Source organism: Staurois parvus, unplaced genomic scaffold (assembly GCF_062004578.1).
Source record: "Staurois parvus isolate SC_StPar_1 unplaced genomic scaffold, SC_StPar_1.0 ptg000548l, whole genome shotgun sequence".
NCBI lineage: Eukaryota > Metazoa > Chordata > Amphibia > Anura > Ranidae > Staurois > Staurois parvus.
Genome location: NW_028318344.1, coordinates 10,350,712 through 10,372,362, shown reverse-complemented (window position 1 = coordinate 10,372,362; position 21,651 = coordinate 10,350,712).

Sequence of the window (21,651 nt, the reverse complement as noted above, 5' to 3'; positions counted from 1 at the left end):
ATAAATAAATAAATGGAAAGTTACACATATATAAAAAATAATAAAAATCCTTCCCTGGTGATGCACTGCACTGCTCGCCTTTAAATAAATAAATGGATGGATGAGCAACGCTACGAAGCTGCCTAGTGCTCTGCTTGCCATAGACAACCATGGGACATGGATTTAATATAGAGAGTAGATCTGAAACCCAGCAGAGACACTTATTAATTCATAGAGATGCAGCCTACAGGGTGTGTGCTTATCATTCTAGTATAGTCATATGATGAAACGTAGGTATGTGTGGCAATGTAGTGCACCATGGATGGATATGCATATGCAATACTATATACAAGAACAAAGGAGATAAATCACTAGTAAAACATAAATGTTGATATAAAAAGTTACAAACAACTTCTTAATATGGCTCACAAAGTTTAAATAAAATAAAATTAAATAAGTATTGTTACAATATAGTATAATATCTGGTAAAATGGTATAGTGTATGGTATATGTGTGCATGCATAGACATGGAAGCATAAGAAATATAAATATATAGGAAAAAAAAAAAAAAAAAAAAATAAAAAAAATAAATAAAAATAAAATAAATAATTATATAAAAAATGTACAAAAGATGTATATATGTGTTATATATAAGAACTATATAAAAATGTCAAAGGCGCTATGGAACAAGCACTTGCTGGATAAGAAAGCAGTGCTCGAAGAGAGCTCACTGGACAACATGCGTGCGCACATGTGTGTGTAACACATCCACATGAGCAACTGCTTTTTAGTAAAAAACATGTCTATACATACACACATAAACCCACACACACATATGGAAACTGAATTAAAAAATGGGTGACCAATGAATGACCCATAGACACAAGCGCATGGGAATGCGGTCATACGCAAGCGCCTAAGGGTGACACAATAAATATGAAGTGAGCAACCTAATGTGTAAGGATGCAGGGTAATGGTAGCTATACTGATGATACTATAGTAATCATAGCTGATGAAAATGAATATATCTAAAGCATACATCTGTAGTGGATGGTGTACCCACTATAGGTCACAAGGGAAATGATGGAACTAGCACTAAAGAGGGGGGGGAGAGAAAGGAAAAAAAAAAAAAAAAAAAAAGGAGGGGGTTTGGGAGAGAGACAAAAAGGATGAGAGTAGGACTCTAGGGAACATGTGCAGCTCAGCAGAAGGTGCCTATGCATAACGGGGAGTCAGTGGATGACCCCATGTATCTCAAGATCTTCATTAAGCCCAGTGGGTGAGAGGGAACCCAGAGTGAAGATCCAATAGGTCTCCCTCTTACATAGTCTTTGGAATTTTCTTCCACCATCTGAATCTCCTGTGATGGATTCAATCCCAAATACTTTCATGCCCGATGGGTCACCACTGTGTGCCTCCTGAAAGTGCCGTGGTACGGAATATTTGTTTTTGCCTTTATTGCTCTCCTTGTAATTAATGATGTTACATTTGTGTTCGCCAAACCTGACCCTCAAGGGGCGCATGGTTCGGCCAACATATAGGAGGCCACAGGGACAGATGAGCCCATAGATCACAAAAGAAGTACCACAGTTGATGAACTGCTTAATCTTATATGTACGGCCATTGGTGGCAGCCACCTCTTTCTTTCTGTGGCACATGTATTTGCAGGTTCCACAATTGCTCACACCGCATTTGAAACTGCCACTTTGATCAAACAGGGCAGACCAAGGATTGACCGTATTCCTGGCACCAGCAGGAGGCTTCTTAATTCTACTGGGTGCTATGTGACTCCTGAGATCCCTAGGTTTCCTGAACACAATTTCGGGTCTGGGGGCAAGGCTCTGACCAAGAACTGGGTCCTGCTTAAGAATTTTCCAATGCTTTTGGATGCTTCGCTGTATGTCGAAGGCTTTAGTATTGAACCTGGTGCAAAACCTGACCTGGTTATTAAATTTATTGTTGGGGTCTTTAGTGGCTTTTTTGGCAGCTGTGTGTGGTGTATGCAGTGGACTCTCTTCATATTGGCCCCAATACTTCTGGTATGCTTCCTCGACGTGGACCTCACTGTAGCCTTTTTCAAGGAACTTGGTCCTCAAGATGGCGCTCTGTTCCTCATAATCACCTCTGGTGGTGCATGTTCTCCTTAACCTGCAGTACTGACCAAAAGGGACATTACGGATCCATTTGGGGTGGTGATGGCTACTAGCGTGCAAGTAGGAATTGCCTGCGCTAGGCTTAAAATGCGTTTTAGAGCAGATGTTGCCATCAGAGTCTGTCCGTAGTTCAAGATCTAGGAACACCAGACTGTTGGCATCCACCACATGTGTGAAGCCGATTCCAAAGGGGTTATTTTGGCAGTGTGCAAGAAACCCATCCAGATCCTCGTCTGACCCTTGCCAGATGATTAAAATATCGTCTATATATCTGGCGTACAGGGCCAGATTGCCCCGATATGGGTTGTTGTTCCATATTGATTCCTCCTCCCAATACCCCATGAAGAGGTTTGCATAGCTGGGGGCAAATCTGGCTCCCATAGCCGTGCCTCTAATTTGTCTGTAGAAGTTCCCTTGAAAGGAGAAGTAATTATGTGTGAGGGTATAATGGATGGCTTTTTGCAGGAAAGCTACTTGAATGGGAGGTATGTCACTATTGTCCAAAAAGTGTTTGATGGCAAACATGCCATATTGATGTTCGATGGATGTGTAAAGCGAAGTGACATCCAAGGATAACCATTTATATTCTGGACACCACTTCGAGGAAGATAGGATCTCCAACATATGCCCAGAGTCTCGGACGTAGGATGGTAGACTCACGACTAGTTCCTGGAGGAAATAATCAATGTAGCATCCCAAATTGCTGGAGATACTATCAATGCCAGCTATGATGGGTCTACCAGGGGGATTAGTCAGGTCTTTGTGAATTTTTGGTATATGGTAAAAATAAAGGGTCAGTGGGTGTTGTTTGAGCAGGAATTGATATTCATTGTTTGATAGTATTTTATTGGTCAGAGCCTCATCCAGCAACCCTTTTAAAGCATCTTTGTATTCCGGTAGGGGGTCTCTACGGAGCTGTTCGTAGGTGTTACAATCTCCTATCAGTCTAAAAGCTTCCAAAAGATATACATCTTTGTCCTGGATGACCAGACCACCCCCTTTGTCAGCTTGTCTTATGATAATATCATCTCTGTTTTTGATGTGAGTCATAGTGATGTCAAGGTTCTCACCCCCAAAACAGTGTGAGATGTTTTTTGTAATGCTATGATGTTTGTTATGTTTGCAGATCCTCTTGATATCCTCAAACACCATGTCATAAAAAGTTGGGATGAAATTCCCTTTAACCCAATGTGGATAAAAGGTGGAGGCCGGTTTGAAGGTTGTGTGAATGATGCTGTCTTTAACTGTTGAAACGTGATCATCAAGGGCCAACGCAAACCCATCACATTCACCTTCCTGTAGTAAACTTTCCAGCAAGGGAAGTGCGGGATCATTGCTAATGGAGCTGGTATTAGGTAACTGCCCTACCTGAGGAACTGCAGTCATTAGAGGTTCTTTTTTGAGGGTGAAATACCTCTTGACAGTGAGGTTTCTGACATATTTGTTGAGATCTATAAATATTTCAAATAGATTAGGAGGATTTTTGGGAGCAAAATTGAGGCCTTTCCGTAATAAATTCAGTTCTGTGTCTGTAAACACCGCACTGGATAGATTATAGATTTTAATGGTGGAGTGTGTAGTGGTTACCTCCTTCCTCTTTTTGTTATTCTTTCCTCCTCTCTTTCCCCTCCTAGTCCTCCTTCTCTCTTTCTCCCCAAACTTTTGGATATGACAGGACTCTGCTGATGGACAGGTGCGGGGGTGGAATTCCCCGCAAAATCTCTCTCTAAAAAAGAGGGGGAACTGGGTGGGTGGTTGATGCTAGGTGAATTGCAGGGCAAAATGTTTCTGATGTTGGCATGGGTACCCTCTTTGATGTTGGTATGATGGTAGGATGAGAGGGAAGCTGATGTGCCAGGATGAGGGTGGTCTAGGGGAGGGGTGCTGCCCTTTGGTGCACGTGCAGATAAGTGCTCCTGAGGGGGGGGACCCCTATGGGGGTCTCTAGATGTAAGGTGGGAGGAGTTCCTGTGGTAATATAGAGTGGAAGAGGTTTGTGGCTTATTATGAAAGTTGTTGTGGTGGTGTTTGTGGATGTTGTTGTTGTTGTTGTTGGACTCTGTACGTTTCTGATTGCCACCCCGTTTCCCTTTACCATGGGTACTATTGCTTCCAAAATGGTGCTTAGGAGCTGCAGCTCTGACCCCTTTATCCATTTCTGAATGATGTGTGGGAAAAACCCTGCTCCAGTTGAACTCCCGCCCTAGTTGGTAGTCCAGTCTGTCTCTCTCAAATTTCCCAGATTTTTTACTGATTAGATCTGTTTCAAAGTGAACTATATCATCATTAATATTATTATCCCAAGTGTTGAAGGAATCAAGGTCTGAATAAGTGGCCAGATCATCTTGCAGATCTTTAAGATCACAATTCTGTCTGTCCCTGAGTAAAAATTCTGTGGCCCTAAGTAAAGTTTCTGTGGCCCTGAGTAACAATTCTCTGGCACTCCGTAACAATTCTGTCTGTCCCTGAGTAACAATTCTCTGGCACTCAGTAACAATTCTGTCTGTCCCTGAGTAAAAATTCTGTGGCCCTAAGTAAAGTTTCTGTGGCCCTGAGTAACAATTCTCTGGCACTCCGTAACAATTCTGTCTGTCCCTGAGTATGAATTCTGTGGCCCTAACTAGCGTTTCTTTGTCCCTAAGTAACAGTTCTGTGGCCCTGAGTAACAATTCTGTGTCTGTGCGAGTAACAATTCTGTGGCCCTAAGTAACAGTTCTGTGGCCCTCAGTAACAGTTCTGTGTCTGTGCGAGTAACAATTCTGTGTCTGTGCGAGTAACAATTCTGTGGCCCTAAGTAAAGTTTCTGTGGCCCTCAGTAACAGTTCTGTGTCTGTGCGAGTAACAATTCTGTGTCTGTGCGAGTAACAATTCTGTGGCCCTAAGTAAAGTTTCTGTGGCCCTAAGTAACAATTCTCTGGCACTCAGTAACAATTCTGTCTGTCCCTGAGTAACAATTCTCTGGCACTCAGTAACAATTCTGTCTGTCCCTGAGTAAAAATTCTGTGGCCCTAAGTAAAGTTTCTGTGGCCCTGAGTAACAATTCTCTGGCACTCCGTAACAATTCTGTCTGTCCCTGAGTAACAATTCTCTGGCACTCAGTAACAATTCTGTCTGTCCCTGAGTAAAAATTCTGTGGCCCTAAGTAAAGTTTCTGTGGCCCTGAGTAACAATTCTCTGGCACTCCGTAACAATTCTGTCTGTCCCTGAGTATGAATTCTGTGGCCCTAACTAGCGTTTCTTTGTCCCTAAGTAACAGTTCTGTGGCCCTGAGTAACAATTCTGTGTCTGTGCGAGTAACAATTCTGTGGCCCTAAGTAACAGTTCTGTGGCCCTCAGTAACAGTTCTGTGTCTGTGCGAGTAACAATTCTGTGTCTGTGCGAGTAACAATTCTGTGGCCCTAAGTAAAGTTTCTGTGGCCCTCAGTAACAGTTCTGTGTCTGTGCGAGTAACAATTCTGTGTCTGTGCGAGTAACAATTCTGTGGCCCTAAGTAAAGTTTCTGTGGCCCTAAGTAACAATTCTCTGGCACTCAGTAACAATTCTGTCTGTCCCTGAGTAACAATTCTCTGGCACTCAGTAACAATTCTGTCTGTCCCTGAGTAAAAATTCTGTGGCCCTAAGTAAAGTTTCTGTGGCCCTGAGTAACAATTCTCTGGCACTCCGTAACAATTCTGTCTGTCCCTGAGTAACAATTCTCTGGCACTCAGTAACAATTCTGTCTGTCCCTGAGTAAAAATTCTGTGGCCCTAAGTAAAGTTTCTGTGGCCCTGAGTAACAATTCTCTGGCACTCCGTAACAATTCTGTCTGTCCCTGAGTATGAATTCTGTGGCCCTAACTAGCGTTTCTTTGTCCCTAAGTAACAGTTCTGTGGCCCTGAGTAACAATTCTGTGTCTGTGCGAGTAACAATTCTGTGGCCCTAAGTAACAGTTCTGTGGCCCTCAGTAACAGTTCTGTGTCTGTGCGAGTAACAATTCTGTGTCTGTGCGAGTAACAATTCTGTGGCCCTAAGTAACAGTTCTGTGGCCTTCAGTAACAATTCTGTGTCTGTGCGAGTAACAATTCTGTGTCTGTGCGAGTAACAATTCTGTGGCCCTAAGTAAAGTTTCTGTGGCCCTAAGTAACAATTCTCTGGCACTCAGTAACAATTCTGTCTGTCCCTGAGTAACAATTCTCTGGCACTCAGTAACAATTCTGTCTGTCCCTGAGTAAAAATTCTGTGGCCCTAAGTAAAGTTTCTGGGGCCCTGAGTAACAATTCTCTGGCACTCAGTAACAATTCTGTCTGTCCCTGAGTAACAATTCTCTGGCACTCAGTAACAATTCTGTCTGTCCCTGAGTAAAAATTCTGTGGCCCTAAGTAAAGTTTCTGTGGCCCTAAGTAACAATTCTCTGGCACTCAGTAACAATTCTGTCTGTCCCTGAGTAACAATTCTCTGGCACTCAGTAACAATTCTGTCTGTCCCTGAGTAAAAATTCTGTGGCCCTAATTAAAGTTTCTGTGGCCCTAAGTAACAATTCTCTGGCACTCAGTAACAATTCTGTCTGTCCCTGAGTAACAATTCTCTGGCACTCAGTAACAATTCTGTCTGTCCCTGAGTAAAAATTCTGTGGCCCTAATAACGTTTCTGTGGCCCTAAGTAACAATTCTCTGGCACTGAGTAACAATTCTGTCTGTCCCTGAGTATGAATTCTGTGGCCCTAACTAGCGTTTCTTTGTCCCTAAATAACGATTCTGTGGCCCTCATTAACAAGTCTGTGTCCCTGAGTAATGGTTCTCTGTCCCTAAGTAACTTTTCTCTGTCCCCAATTATCGTTTCTGTGGCCCTAACTCTGTCCCTGTCCCTAGTACAGAGCGGTCTGCCTCTGTTCAATAACTGCAGGCAAATGAAGAATTCCAAAATGGCCGCTATTTATAGCTCGACCATTACACAGTGCTGGCTGGCTGGCTGCTGATTGGCTGATGCGATCACATGTAGTTGAGGAATGCATTATGGGTCAGCGCGCCTTGTCTGCGCGCCTTCCCAGACATCCCCGCTCCGTCGCCGCACATGTCAGCCGCCATTTTCTGAAAAATTTCGATTCGCGCGTCCGAATTAGGCTATTTTTCGGATTCGGCACGAATCGAAATTTTTCCGATATTCGACTCGAATTCCACTTCGGATACTTCGATTCGCTCATCTCTAATACCAAATCTTCAAAACATGTTGCCTTTTTTTTTCAATAAATATTTTACATTACCAATTTACTAACTGACATATCAGCATGCATGTTGCACCACCTCCTTAAACTAAATATCTCTAAAACTGAGCTGATAATATTCCCACCCGACCATGCTCTCCTCCATGACTTCTTCATTCAGATCAATAATGCAACTATCAGTCTCTCCCCTCAAGCCAGGATACTAGGTGTAATCTTGGACTCTAACCTAACCTTTTGGCCCCAAATCCAATCGCTGTGAAAAGCTTGTAGACTTCACCTCCATAACATCTTTAAAATTCACCCCTACTTAACTAATTAAACCACCAAGCTACTCATTCACTCCCTTGTTATCTCTTGCCTTGACTATTGCAACTTCCTTCTCACAGGCCTACCTCATCGTAGCCTATCCCCTCTTCAATCAATTACAAATGCAGCTGCCAGATGTATCTACCTTACCAACCACTCGTTATCTGCTGCCCCTCTCTGCCAATCCATCCACTGGCTTCCGATTGCCCAGCTAATTAAATTTAAAATGCTAACAAAAACATACAAAGCTTTCAAAACTCTGCCCCAAGCCACATCATCAATCTCCAAATATCACCCAAACCGTCCTCTACACTCCTTTCATGATCTCCTGCTCTCAAGCTCCCTTGTCTCCTTCTCCCATGCTCGTCTCCAGGACTTCGCCAGAGCATCTCAGAGCACTAACTAGGCTAGATACTGAGCCATGGGGATCAGAAAAGAACTGTTAAAAGTCCTGCGTAACAAGGTAATGGAACATTATAAAGATAGAAAAGGACATAAAAAGATGTTCAAAGCCTTGAATATGCCAATCAGTACTGTTAAATCACCTATTAAGAAGTGGAAAGTTCGGGGATCTCTTGATACCAAGCCAAGGTCAGGTAGACCAAAGTAAAAACAGGAGGTAGAGCCATTGTTTTACCAACCCCCAACCCCCAACCTCCAACTTAAAAGAGAACATGCAGCCACTCAGGGCTACATGCATGCCACAGCAAATTTTAAACCCCAGCAGCATTACCACCACCAAATGCGATTCTTTCAATTGAACAGGGTTGAGCCATAGCCATGATCCAAATGTGGCTCACTATTCAGAGGGGCAGCAAGGACTGCCACAGTTATAAATGAGCCCTAAAGCAAACTTTACATTTTAATATATAAAGTGCAACGTTAAACACCATATTCAGAATAGTCACAGTCCACTATAATCAAATAAATGTCCACTTCAAGATAATGGATGTGCTTCAAACAATGCTGTCTGACGGTACTCCACTCCTATGGCACCACTGTACCTTCACTCTCCATCAGTGACGGTATATAAAATACAAAAAAAAACAATAATTCTCAAAAGGAATAACTTTAATAAAAAAGTAATACACTTACAATAGGTAGATAACAAAAATCGCAGAGCTGCAACAATCCCAATGAATATGAAGTTCCAGCTGACGGTTGATCAGCGTGGTGACGTCATATCAGGCTCCACCCAGTGAAGGCACAGGAGTGGAGTACCGTCATGCAGCATGAATATGTTGTGGGATTGATCTCTTTACACGCTTTTGGCTTTTCATTGAATTGGGAGCCCAATAGTTCCGGTAATGGCTCATTCACTTGTGGTCACCAGAATCTACCTAGAGTGCCACTCTCTCTTCAGCCCTGTTGGATAAAAGGGTCTTTCTCTTCTTCTTTTATTGTTTGAAGCACATCCATTATCATGGACATTTCTTGAAGTGGGCATTCACTTGACTATGGTGGACTGTCACTATTTTGAATATGGTGTTTAGCAATGACCTTTATATATTATGTTTACTGTGGTTAAGTATCTTACACCTGTGCTAGCTGCTTTTCTTTTTTGTTTTATATTTTTATCCAAGTGCAGAATCACATTGGGTTTAAACATTATATTTTGCCTACTGTGGGCAAAGTACAGCCTCATTTAAATTATAAATACATTATTATGAACAATTTATTTCTAATATCTGCGCAAGTTTTTGTATAGAAGAATTGACAGTCAGTACAAACAATGGGTCCCAAATTTAATACCTAAAATTTTGTTTCTATGTATAGTTTTCAGTTTATAATGTAATGTGGGTGATGTACAAAGACAGACCAATTAGAACGATGTGTTCTTAACGTGTCTCAACACATGAAAAAAAAACACCTACACTATTTTTGTAAATGTAGCATACTGTGATGTAGAGTATTAGGAGCTGATTCACACCAGATGCTTTACAGTGCGTTTTTATACTGCATCTAGAATGCATGCACAGTGTTTGCCATGTATTCCAATGGCTCTAGTTTACACCAGTGAGGTCAGTTTCAGTGCTTTCAACAAAAAGCACAACTTGGGGGAATAAGAGACACCGCACACCACTAGCTCAACAGGTGGAGAGGACTGTGAATGACCTCAGCCTTGAGCTCCTCCTGTGCCTCATCTCTGATGAATTTCACCCTGCCGCCGGGGCTTAGAAATGGAGGAGAGTTGGACTTTTCATTCATGCAGATGCCTCTTTAATTAATGTATATGTGCAATGGAGTACCAACAGGGGCAGACTGACAACTCATGGGGCCCCCGGACAATAGGGGATCATGGGGCCCCTGTGTCCTTGTCCAAACTCAAAAAAGCCTATGAAAAAGGTACCAGGGGCATCTCATGGGGCCCCCTACTGACCCCGGAACCTCGGGCAGTGCCCAAGTTTCCAAATGGTCAGTCCACCCCTGAGTACCAATCAGAATGGTTGGCACTACAATACACATCCACCTGCTGTTATGTGTGTTGCAATAGTAAAAGCCTAAAAAAACCCCAATGTACTTGCTTTGCAGAAGTCCATCAAAATATTGACAAATTTTTAATTAACGAAAAGCTTACCAGTATTTTACTAGATTCTCATAAGAAATTCCTTGCAATATGGTCTCCTTGGATTTAATGTGCCCATCCCTCGATGCCAATAGCAAGCTATTCTTCCCTGCAGTGGCAGAGCACCAGGGGGGTTTACTTAGGTGACCTCGATGTCCCTTCCATCCCCTATCCTTTCTCTCCCCTCTCTCTCTGTCTTCCATTGTATTCCTTGCTCTTGGTTTCTACTGTCCTATAGTTCCTCACTCCTTCCTTTTTTTCTCTGTATTCTCCAGCTAATCCTGTAAAACTTCTCCTATACTTTTCTCTACTCTGCTACTAAGGGGACATCTTTATTTTGAATATCTTCTCCTTCTTTGAAGCGGACTAAACCTCCCGACTAGATCAAGAATTACTCTCTGACCAGTTTCTTGCTAGCCATTCAAACTCTTTTCAAGGTCTTTATAGGTCATTTCTACATCAATTACTCAATGTTCTGTGTCCCTGCAGGCTCATATGGTGTTTGAATAGGACTCTATGGTACAAGTTGCCGCTTTTCTGGCAGCTAACTGTACACTACTCATATATGCGTCCTCTTTTATATTATTGTCTGTTCTTTAAACATTTTTCAATAAGAATGTATTGTAAGTGAATATTAGGGGTTGAGCTACATACAGAGAGTATAGCCTCCCTGCTCAGTACTTCCATTTTCCATCCATACATTGCAGTTTGCATTTCCAAAGCTATGTTGCTCTCTGTTTATATGAAGTATTATTATTATTATTATTATTATTATTATTATACAGTATTTATAAAGCGCCAAGTAAAAAAATGGCAGTGTCAAGACAGAAATAACTTTTATTAGTCACACCAAATTTGTCTCAGCTCTCTATACAGAGTTGACAGTCAATGTGTTTTGGGGATTAAAGTAGAACTGTGGGCAAACCTTTTTTTTTTTAAATTTTGGAGTAAGGGAAGGTTATAACTCCTGTAAGACATTTTTTCGCCATCTGTGTCCCATTGTGGAAATTTCCCTTTACTTCCTGTCCCATAACCAAAAAGGAAGTGAGAGGCAATTCCTGAAAATTAGGGGAAATCCTTGGGGACCCCCAGATCCCTATTGGAAGATCTCCCCTGTATTACTTTTCTGGGGACAACTCAAAATTTGGGATTTTTCTTTTACTTTCACTTTCAATGGTAATGGTAAACAGGACAAATATAGAGGGCAAATCTCCCTAACAGGGATTCTATTCCCTCATCAATCTATCCAAAACTAAAAAGAAATTTTGCCTTTAGGTATACTGTAAGCCCAGATCCTCCTTCATTAGGGCCTACATTATATTTATTATGATAGTGAAATCTAGACAGACAGTTAAACTTGGGTTTTTATTGTTCGTATGTTATAGTTAGAACCTTGCTCTGTTAAGTTGTCTGACAACTTTTCATAGGTTTTATTGTAAAAAATTAAAAGTTTATTTCTGCGCATGTCCTTACGGCTTAACACTCTTCTCTTTTCACTCTATATGAGCTGACTCTTTTCTGGGGACCCTGTCAGGGTTTCACCAGGCAGGAGCACCATTCTACAACAATCATTTGGCTCATTTGGAACCAAACTTAGGGGTTGATTTACTAAACCTGGAGAGTGCGAAATCTGGTGCAGTTGTGCATGGCAGCCAATCAGCTTCTAAAGCCTCATACACATGATGAGAATATCAGACAAATGATTGTCCATTTTTTTGCATGCTAGTCTACTATCAAAAATGAAGAGGTTACTAAAGTTACAAAAATTCTAGTATAACAAAATTCCACTTACAGCAGTGATGTAATGTATGGTATGGTGTTGTAATGTATTCTTTCGTTTCTGTATACGTGGTCTTGGTCACTTGTTTTTTTACAGGTGAATGCTGTACTGTTTAACCACTTGCCTACCAGGCACTTATACCCCCTTCCTTACCAGGCCAATTTTCAGCTTTCAGTGCTGTCGCACTTTGAATGACAATTGCGCAGTCATGTAACATTATACCCATATGAAATTTTTATCATTTTTTCTCACAAATAGAGCTTTCATTTGGTGGTATTTATTTGTCGCTGAGTGTTTTACTTTTTGCGCTATAAACAAAAAAATTGCAAAAAATTTGAAAAAAAAGTTTCTTTGTTTCTATTATAAAATTTTGCAAACAGGTAATTTTTCTCCTTCACTGATGGGCGTTGATGAGGCTGCACTGATAGGCAGCACTGATAGGCAGCACTGATGGGCACTGGTAGGCAGCACTGATGGGCACTAATGGGCGGCACTGATTGGCGGCACTGAGAGGCAGCACTAATGAGGTGGCACGAATAGGTAGCATTGAAAGGTGGCATTGAAAGGTGGCACTGATAGGTGGCACTGATAGGCAGCACTGACAGGCGGCACTGCTGGGCACTGACTGGTGGCACTGCTGGGCACTGACTGGTGGCACTGCTGGGCAGCACTGAGTGGCTACACTGATGGGCACTGGCGGGCACTGATGGGCACAGGTGGGTGGCACTGTTGGGCACAGGTGGGCGGCACAGGTGGGCAGCACAGCTGGGTGGAACTGGTGGGTGACATTGATGGGCACCGATCATCAGAGCACTGATCATCAGTGCCCTGATGATCAGTGCTGATCCCTGCTCTGACAACGTGAGGAAGTTGCATTTCCCAGTGACCAGCATGTCATTGGACACGGCTAATCGCGTGGTAAAAGGCCACTGTGATTGGCCTTTTACCACATTACGTGATCAGCTGTGTCCGTAGGACACAGTGATCTTGGAGAATGCCGGGTGCACGCCCTCGGGGGCACGTAGGAGAGTGCGTTCTGGGAGGATGTCATATGATGCCCTCCCAGAACTGGCCAGCCGCAGTGCAGCCGTCATTCGGCTATCTGCGGTCGACAACTAGTTAAAAGAAAAATGTCGTACAAGAAACATTTTCATGCTTGTCCCTTCAGATAATTTTGCACGAACTGATGTGATTGCCTCATGAAAGCTGTGTAATAATGATCAGATTATTGAACAATCGCCTTGATAGCACTATTTTTCATCTGATTTTCTCACTGCGTTTCTAGGCTTAACTTCAGCTTGTTCATTTAAGCTTTGACAAAAAAATGGAAGCTGATTAGTTTCAGTGAATAACGGAATTTTCTATTCCTCATATCAGTTCATCCCCCTCAGTTATTACCTTTTGTACCACCAGCCCCTCCCTCTTAGATTGTAAGCTCCAAGGAGCAGGGCCCTCCTATCCCTCTTGTATTGAACTGTATTGTTGCTGTATTGTCTCCCTTTATATTGTAAAACGCTGAGCAAACTGTTGACGCTATATAAATCCTGTATAATAATAATAATAGTTTCTATGCAGAGTTGCACCAGATTTTGTGCTCTCCAATTTTAGTAAATCAACCCTTTAGAGTGCTCCACCACTTAGCCTATAGATTGGCTAACAATCATCTTTAACAAAGCAAGTATTAGTTACATATTGCCGGCATGCACTGGCTCTCTAGTTAATTATTCTTAGAATATGGAGAATGCATTCTGGATAGGAGAGAAGCAACAAAAGACCTCAGTGTCCACAGGATTATCTCACCAACAATGACTCAAACAGTAAATAAAACTTTACAGAAATTCTAACAACTCCCCACGTTATCCAATAGTTAGACAAAAAACACTTGGAAGGAGTTTCACCTTAAATATAGAGATAAAAGAATTCGATTCTGAGATTTTTAAACATTTCAAACTCAAATCCCTGAGGCAGCCACAACGGCCTAAGTCTCAGGATCGAATCCTGAGAGTTCCCTAGTTTTTTTATTTCAATAGTTCGGCCACAATAATTGTGGCAAGCATAGTTAAGATGCCAGTATGCCACTAAGTACTTGTTGCACAATCTTGTTTACACTGTACAGCTTGTGAGAGGCTGACTGCTCTCTTTGTTCCAGTCCAAAGGCCAAACCTGCCCCAAAAGAGCCAGCTTCCAATCTGGATGCTGCCCTATCAAAATACAACTGATAAAAGTCATTATATAGCAGATGTTTTAGTTCCCATTTAAAATCAGCTTATATCAGAGCAAACAAGTTCTACACAATGTGCACAAACAACTAAATTAATCAGGTCATAGATGATGCGATTTTTCACAGTTAGTGTTGATGGGGGAAACCCTCCTGTGGAGATATTGTGTTCTCCCAGCGGGGGGCGCAGGAAGCCATAGGGAGAGCATAGTGATTACTGCTGGCCATAATCTGCTGGCAATAATTGCATGCTAGAAATCCAACATGCTGGTTGTACCCAAGTCAATCAATGAGACTTGGGTACAATCAGCCTGCCCATACAAGGATAGAATCTCAACCTGTTCCTGCTGAACCTACTGAGATTCGAACCATCTATAGCCAGCCCAAGTTTCACTATTCAGCCATTGCTACCCACTAACCAGCTGTATATAAAAGTTTCTAGCAATGCCTATTAAATATGTATTAATTTGCAGCAGAATATATCACATCAGGAATCAATATTACACAAATAATTCATCAGCTGTACATTTTATACATCTACTTCTCCAGTTGGTTAGCCTTTGTATTAATAGACATTGCTCGCTTGTGTCAATGATCTTATTTGTGTTCAGTACATACAACTTTCCATCCATATGAGAGTAAAAAAGATACATTTTTGTGCCACAAAATTGAAGTTTAAGCAACCCTTATGCGTAACTTTATGCTGCACATGCCATCACTGTTCAGATCCTGAGAAATCGACACTTCCAGAAGTGCCGATCCCCTGGGTCCCTCACAGCTCTCACTGGTCCTCCCTCTAACCCTCTGATATCACTGCCATCTACTGTAATTGGTGGAAATCAAAGGGAGAACTGTGGAAAACCAGGGAGATTGACACTTCCAGAAGTGGTCATTTCCCTGCAGACATTGGCAGAAGATTTGTCAGAATTGGAGATTTATTTTACATTGCTGTAATTTAAATTGTTATCATCGTAGCACAGTCATTGTAAATATTTAACAATGTGCAGACCACCTACCGCACTTTTACTGCAGCAGAACAGCCCTGCTGTGCTGGATCCCGTACATGTATGTGATCCAGCATCTCCAGTTAGGGGGCGTGCCTGTGCTCATGTCGCCCAATCTGTGCTGTCATTCGCTGCAGCACCAGTCAGTCAGCCGGTCTTGGCCAATGATATATGCCAGGACCTGCTGACTGGCTTAAAGAATGACAGTACAAAGCCCTGTGTTCACTGAGAATACAGGGCTCTGTACATGGGAGCAGTAATGTGTGTTTTTCTCCCTGAAAAGCAGGGAGAAAAAACAAATACATCTAGTAGTAAAAGCAGCACACAATACACATTGATAGGCACACAGTTAACCCTTTGATTGCCTCTAGATGTTAACCCCTTCCCAGCCAGTGTCACTATTACAGTGACAGTGTATAGAATTATTACTAATCACTGTTTTAGTGTCACTGGAGATGTCAGTGTTCCATCCAGGGTCAGTTCATGTCAGATTGCAGGCCACGCTATCGCAGTTCCACTGTAAGTTACTGATCACCGCCATTACTGGTATAATAAAAAAAAAAAATTCCAGTATATACACCATAGTCTGTAAATGCTTTAACTTTCACATAAACCAATCAATTCTCACTTACTGGGATTTTTTTTCACCAAAGACATGTAGCAGAATACATTTTGGCCTAAATTTTTGACGAAATTTCTTTTTGGATATGTTTTATAACAGAAAGTAAAAAATAAATTTTTTTACAATTCTCTGTCTTTTTTCGTTTATATAATAAATACTAAAAAAACTCAGTGGTGATCAAATACCACCAAAAGAAAGCTCTATTTGTGCGAAAAGAAAAATGATATACATTTCAATTGTGTACATTGTTGCATGATCACACAATTGCTAATTAAAGTAGCGCAGTGCTGAACAGCAAATGCCCTGCTCATAAATGGGGTAAAATCCTCCAGAGCTTAAGTGGTTGCAGCTAATCAAAATGCAATATAATATTTACATATTCATATCATAATAAATCAAATGTTTAAATATTTTTAAAACGGCAACTTTTGTTAAAATAATACCTTGTTATCCTACCAAGAAAATCTTTGTTCAGACACTTCCTGTTATAGGGTGACAATGCTCTGTCCTGTTTCTCCTGTCAAATGGGCTTCCAATCAACTACAAATAGCCATTTCAGCTCACCATCAGGAGACCCCCCCCCCCCATCCTGTGAAATCTCATTTAACTATCCAGTGCGTCTGTGTAAACAAGACGTGACTGCAAACAGGCTGCAGGAAATCAGCAGATCTGAGATGCAACAAAGCATAAAAAAAAAAGCAAACACAAGTTTTTATTTGAAATGGCAATTGTTTATAATAGATGGTGTTTTAGTGAACAATACATGCTTCAGTTAGAGTTTACAGTACCTCTGCTTTAAACCCATGATTATCCATGTCCCCTGGGCATATTTCCTCTTATTTCTGTTAGTGAAATGGAGAAAATAGATACTTAAAGCACAGAGGGGGGATTTACTAAAGCGGATTCACTCAGAACCTGGTGTATTTGTGCATGGCTGATGTGAATTTACAATATATATATGTAAGGCGCTGTGTAAATTGACGGCGCAATATATGTACCTGAAATAAATAACAATAAATGGTAGTAGCCAATCAGCTTCTAACCTCAGCTTGTTGAATTAAGCTTTGGTAATAAAACCTGGAAGTGGATTGGCTTCTATGTAGAAGTGAACCTGATTTTGCAGTCTTCAGCTTTAGTAAATAAATCCCTAAGTGTCACTTCTGTCTGCTGCCTCCTTCCTCTGCTATCAGCATGAATCACGTTTGATGAGTTTTCCTGACACCAACAGAAAAATGGTGACAGGGGAGGGACCTCCAGCAGATTGACAGCCTCAGTTCTGTTCCTTTGAGCTGTGTGAAAGGGCAGCAGTGTATTTACCGTGAGGCAAACAAGGCGTTTGCCTAGGACGGTAATTTGTAGGGGGGCAATACCAACCCCCCCCCCCCAAGAAGGGACCTGGGTGAGCAGTAGCCTGCACACAGAGCCAAGACAAAGGGACAGCCTGGAGCAGGCAGAGTAGAAGTGACAAAGAAGAAAGAGCCAGCATGAGGTGTGCTGTGTTGTGTTCTCCGGGCTCTCCCTCCTGTCAGAACAGCACTTGTCCATGCAGTGAGACAGGATCATTGATAGATCGTATGGGGCTGTGTACACACACACAGTATGATTACTACCTCCTACCCACATTTCCTGCTGCCCGGAGATGAGCAGCCCTTGGAGGAGGTAGGGGGTGGTAATCATAGTTTGTGTGTGTGTAGTCCCATACGATTTCTAGGAAATTTCTATTTCTCCACCTTTTCTAGGAAGTGTAATGGGGATTTGAGGGGGTGGTATTTGCTAGAAGGAGGAATGAGGGGTATATGTGCTAGTAGGATAGTTTTGGGGATTTGAGCCAGGAGGGGGGATTGGGAGGAATGTTTGTGCTTGGAGGGGGGATTGGAGGATGTGTGCTAAGAGGGGGGAATGCAAACATTGATTGCCACTTTACAACTAAACAATTTCCAATTCAAAGATACTCTTTGAACAATATATACAGTTGTGCTCAAAAGTTTACATACCCTGGCAGAAATTGTGAAATTTTGGTATTGATATTGCAAATATGACTGATCATGCCAAAAAATGCTCTTTTATTGAAGGATGATGATCACATGAAGCCATTTCATATCAAATAGTTGTTTAGCTCCTTTTTAAATCATAATGATAACAGAAATCACCCAAATGGCCATGATCAAAAGTTTACATACCCTGGAATGTTTGGCCTTGGTACAGACACACAAGGTGACACACACGGGTTAAAATGCCAATTAGAGGTTAATGTCCCACATCTGTGGCTTTTTAAATTGCAATTAGTGTCAGTGTGTAAATAGTCAATGAGTTTGTTAGCTCTTATGTGGAAGCACTGACTAGGCTAGATACTGAGCCATGGGGATCAGAAAAGGACTGTCTATGGTCCTGCGTAACAAGGTAATGGAACTTTATAAAGATGGAAAAGGACATATAAAGATGCCCAAAGCCTTGAATATGCCAATCAGTACTGTTAAATCACCTATTAAGAAGTGGAAAGTTCGAGGATCTCTTTATACCAAGCCAAGGTCAGGTAGACCAAGAAAGATTGCAGCCATAACTGACAGAAGAATTGTCCTGGATTCAAAGAAAAACCCACAGGCAACCTCAAAAGAAAACAGGCTGCTCTGAAAAAAGATGGTGTGGTTGTTTTTAAGGAGTACAATACAGTGATACTTGAACAAAAATGAGCTGTTTGGTTGAAGTGCAAGAAAGAAGCTTTTACTGCGCCAATGCCACAAAAAAGCCCAGTTACAATATGCCTGACAACACCTTGACATGCCTAACCAGGTCTTTTTGTGTCATTGATGCAGTAAAGGCTTCTTTCTGGCACCTCGACCATGCAGCTCATTTTTGTTCAAGTGTCATCATATTGTGCTCCTTCAAAACAACCATACTGTCTTTTTCCAGAGCAGTCTGTATTTTTCTTGTGGTTACCTATGGGTTTCCCTTTGTATCCAGAACAATTTTTCTGGCAGTTGTGACTGCAATCATTCTTGGTCTACATGACCTTGGCTTGGTATCAAGAGATCCATGAACTTTACACTTCTTAATAGGTGATGTAACAGTACTGACTGGCATATTCAAGGCTTTGGACATCTTTATATGTCCTTTTCCATCTTTATAAAGTTCCATTACCTTGTTACGCAGTTCTTTTCTGATCCCCATGGCTCAGTATCTGGCTCAGTATCTAGCCCAGTCAGTGCTTCCACGTGAGAGCTAACAAACTCATTGACTATTTATACACTGACACTAATTGCAATTTAAAAAGCCACAGATGTGGGATATTAACCTCTAATTGGCATTTTAACCCATGTATGTCATCTTGTGTGTCTGTACCAAGGCCGAAAATTTCAGGGTATGTAAACTTTTGTTCATGGCCATTTGGGTGATTTCTGTTATCATTATGATTTAAAAAGGAGCCAAACAACTATTTGATATGAAATGGCTTCATATGATCATCATCCTTCAATAAAAGAGCATTTTTTGGCATGATCAGTCATATTTTCAATATCAATGCCAAAACTTCACAATTTCTGCCAGGGTATGTAAACTTTTGAGCACACCTGTATGGTCATTGAAATATATATAATCGTGAGAGAGAGTTCAATTATCATATATATATATAAATATATACACACACACACGCAATCATTGCACTCTCTCTCTCTTTCATTGGGGGAGGGGGGGGGGAACGATCTTTGTGTTGCCTAGGGCAGCACAAAACCTAAATATATCACTGTGTGTGTCCCTTCCCTCCAATCAGCTCTCACAGCTTGCCTTACTGAATGTAACTTCAGCCCCCTGCCCTCTACTTTTCAGAGTTGAGAGATCCTGTATGAATTATACACTTTTAATGGATGTAGAGAGGAGAGGGTTGTAGATAAGCAGGTACAACTTATGTAGGGGATTTGTTTCATTTCTGTGTATCATCTGAGGCCAGTCACTTCATTGGGTACATGTAAGGGTTTACAACCTCTTTAAGGTGTATGAGATGTGTAGCACTTACCCCCACAGGAGTCACTGGTGATGATGGGTCCGCTGTTCTGCCACAACTCTCTTGGTCTTAGACTAAAAGCAGTTTACATCTGTATGACTTAAGAGTTAGCAAGCTACCACTCTATTAGGATGCACAGGAAGAAGGCCACAAACAGCTTAGCAGTAAATCAATTGGATATATTATGGCAATTCAAAGGGGACAGATAATGAAAGAGGCAATCTGAGTACAAAGTACATCAACAGTATACTCAGATGAAGCACTGGTGTAGATATGAACAGTTCTGAAGGAACAAGGGTCTGTAGATTTTCCAAAGGTTTTCCAACTATATGTAACATGGGGCCACTATAAGCATCAGTGAAACGTTAGGAGTAATGGTGTTGAGCAGATGTCCAGCCAGTGAGACAGAGCAATGAATATTTTCCAAAGGCCCAAGGAAGTTGGTACATAAGCTTCTCAAAAGCAATAAACCAATCAAGTTCTGATGTCCAGGCTTCTACGGAGAGGGGAGTATTAGAAACTCATTTAATAACTACCATTCTGTGAGCTGAAAAGTGCAATCTCACAAGAGTGTTCATGGTATAAGTGTCTAATGTGGATGAACTAAAGGATCAGATGTACAGTATATTTTTCCTGAACCTATAACCAGTATTGAAACCTGTGTATATGCACCACCTTATGTACTGTAATCTTTTTTAATCAGTTTTTTTTGCCTCCATTTTATAATTCAGTTTTATATTTCCTGGTAAGCCCCATTTACCCTTGACTATGTGTTCTTTTGCATAGTGTCCTTCGTTTCTAGTAATAGTCATGTTAGTTGGGTCTTTCACTGTTTTAGCGCTGGCACTGATTCAGCGCCTGCTTTTCTTTTCAGAATGCTTTTAATACTTACATAATACACCTCTTCTATCAAGCGTCTATGGAATTTCCTGCAATTTATATTTGTATAAACAGCACATCCTGGGTTAAATTAAGCCCTGCCCATGTATACTTCATAGTCCTATGCCCAACCTTAAAACCCTTACATCCAAGTATTGACGGACTCTGTATCTGAACGCTCACTAGATTGAGTCCATTAGTGACTGTCAGCCTGCATGTAAGCATTGGTATAGTACAGTGGTGGGCAACCTTTTTTTTCAACTGAGCCAAATCTCGCCAAAACCACGATTGAAATTTATTTTGAGAGCCACATTTTTAAAACTGAAAATACATAGGATGGTACACTGTTTTTAGTTTCAATAAGTTTTTATACTAATTCATCCCCCATAGTAATTCATCCCCCATATAGTAATTCATCCCCCATATAGTAATTCATCCCCCATAGTAATTCATCCCCCCTATAGTAATTCATCCCCCATATAGTAATTCATCCCCCATAGTAATTCATCCCCCATATAGTAATTCATCCCCCATAGTAATTCATCCCCCATAGTAATTCATCCCCCATATAGTAATTCATCCCCCATATAGTAATTCATCCCCCATATAGTAATTAATCCCCCATATAGTAATTCATCCCCCATAGTAATTCATCCCCCATATAGTAATTCATCCCCCATAGTAATTCATCCCCCATATAGTAATTCATCCCCCATAGTAATTCATCCCCCATATAGTAATTCATCCCCCATAGTAATTCATCCCCCATATAGTAATTCATCCCCCATAGTAATTCATCCCCCATATAGTAATTCATCCCCCATAGTAATTCATCCCCCATATAGTAATTCATCCCCCATAGTAATTCATCCCCCATAGTAATTCATCCCCCATATAGTAATTCATCCCCCATAGTAATTCATCCCCCATATAGTAATTCATCCCCC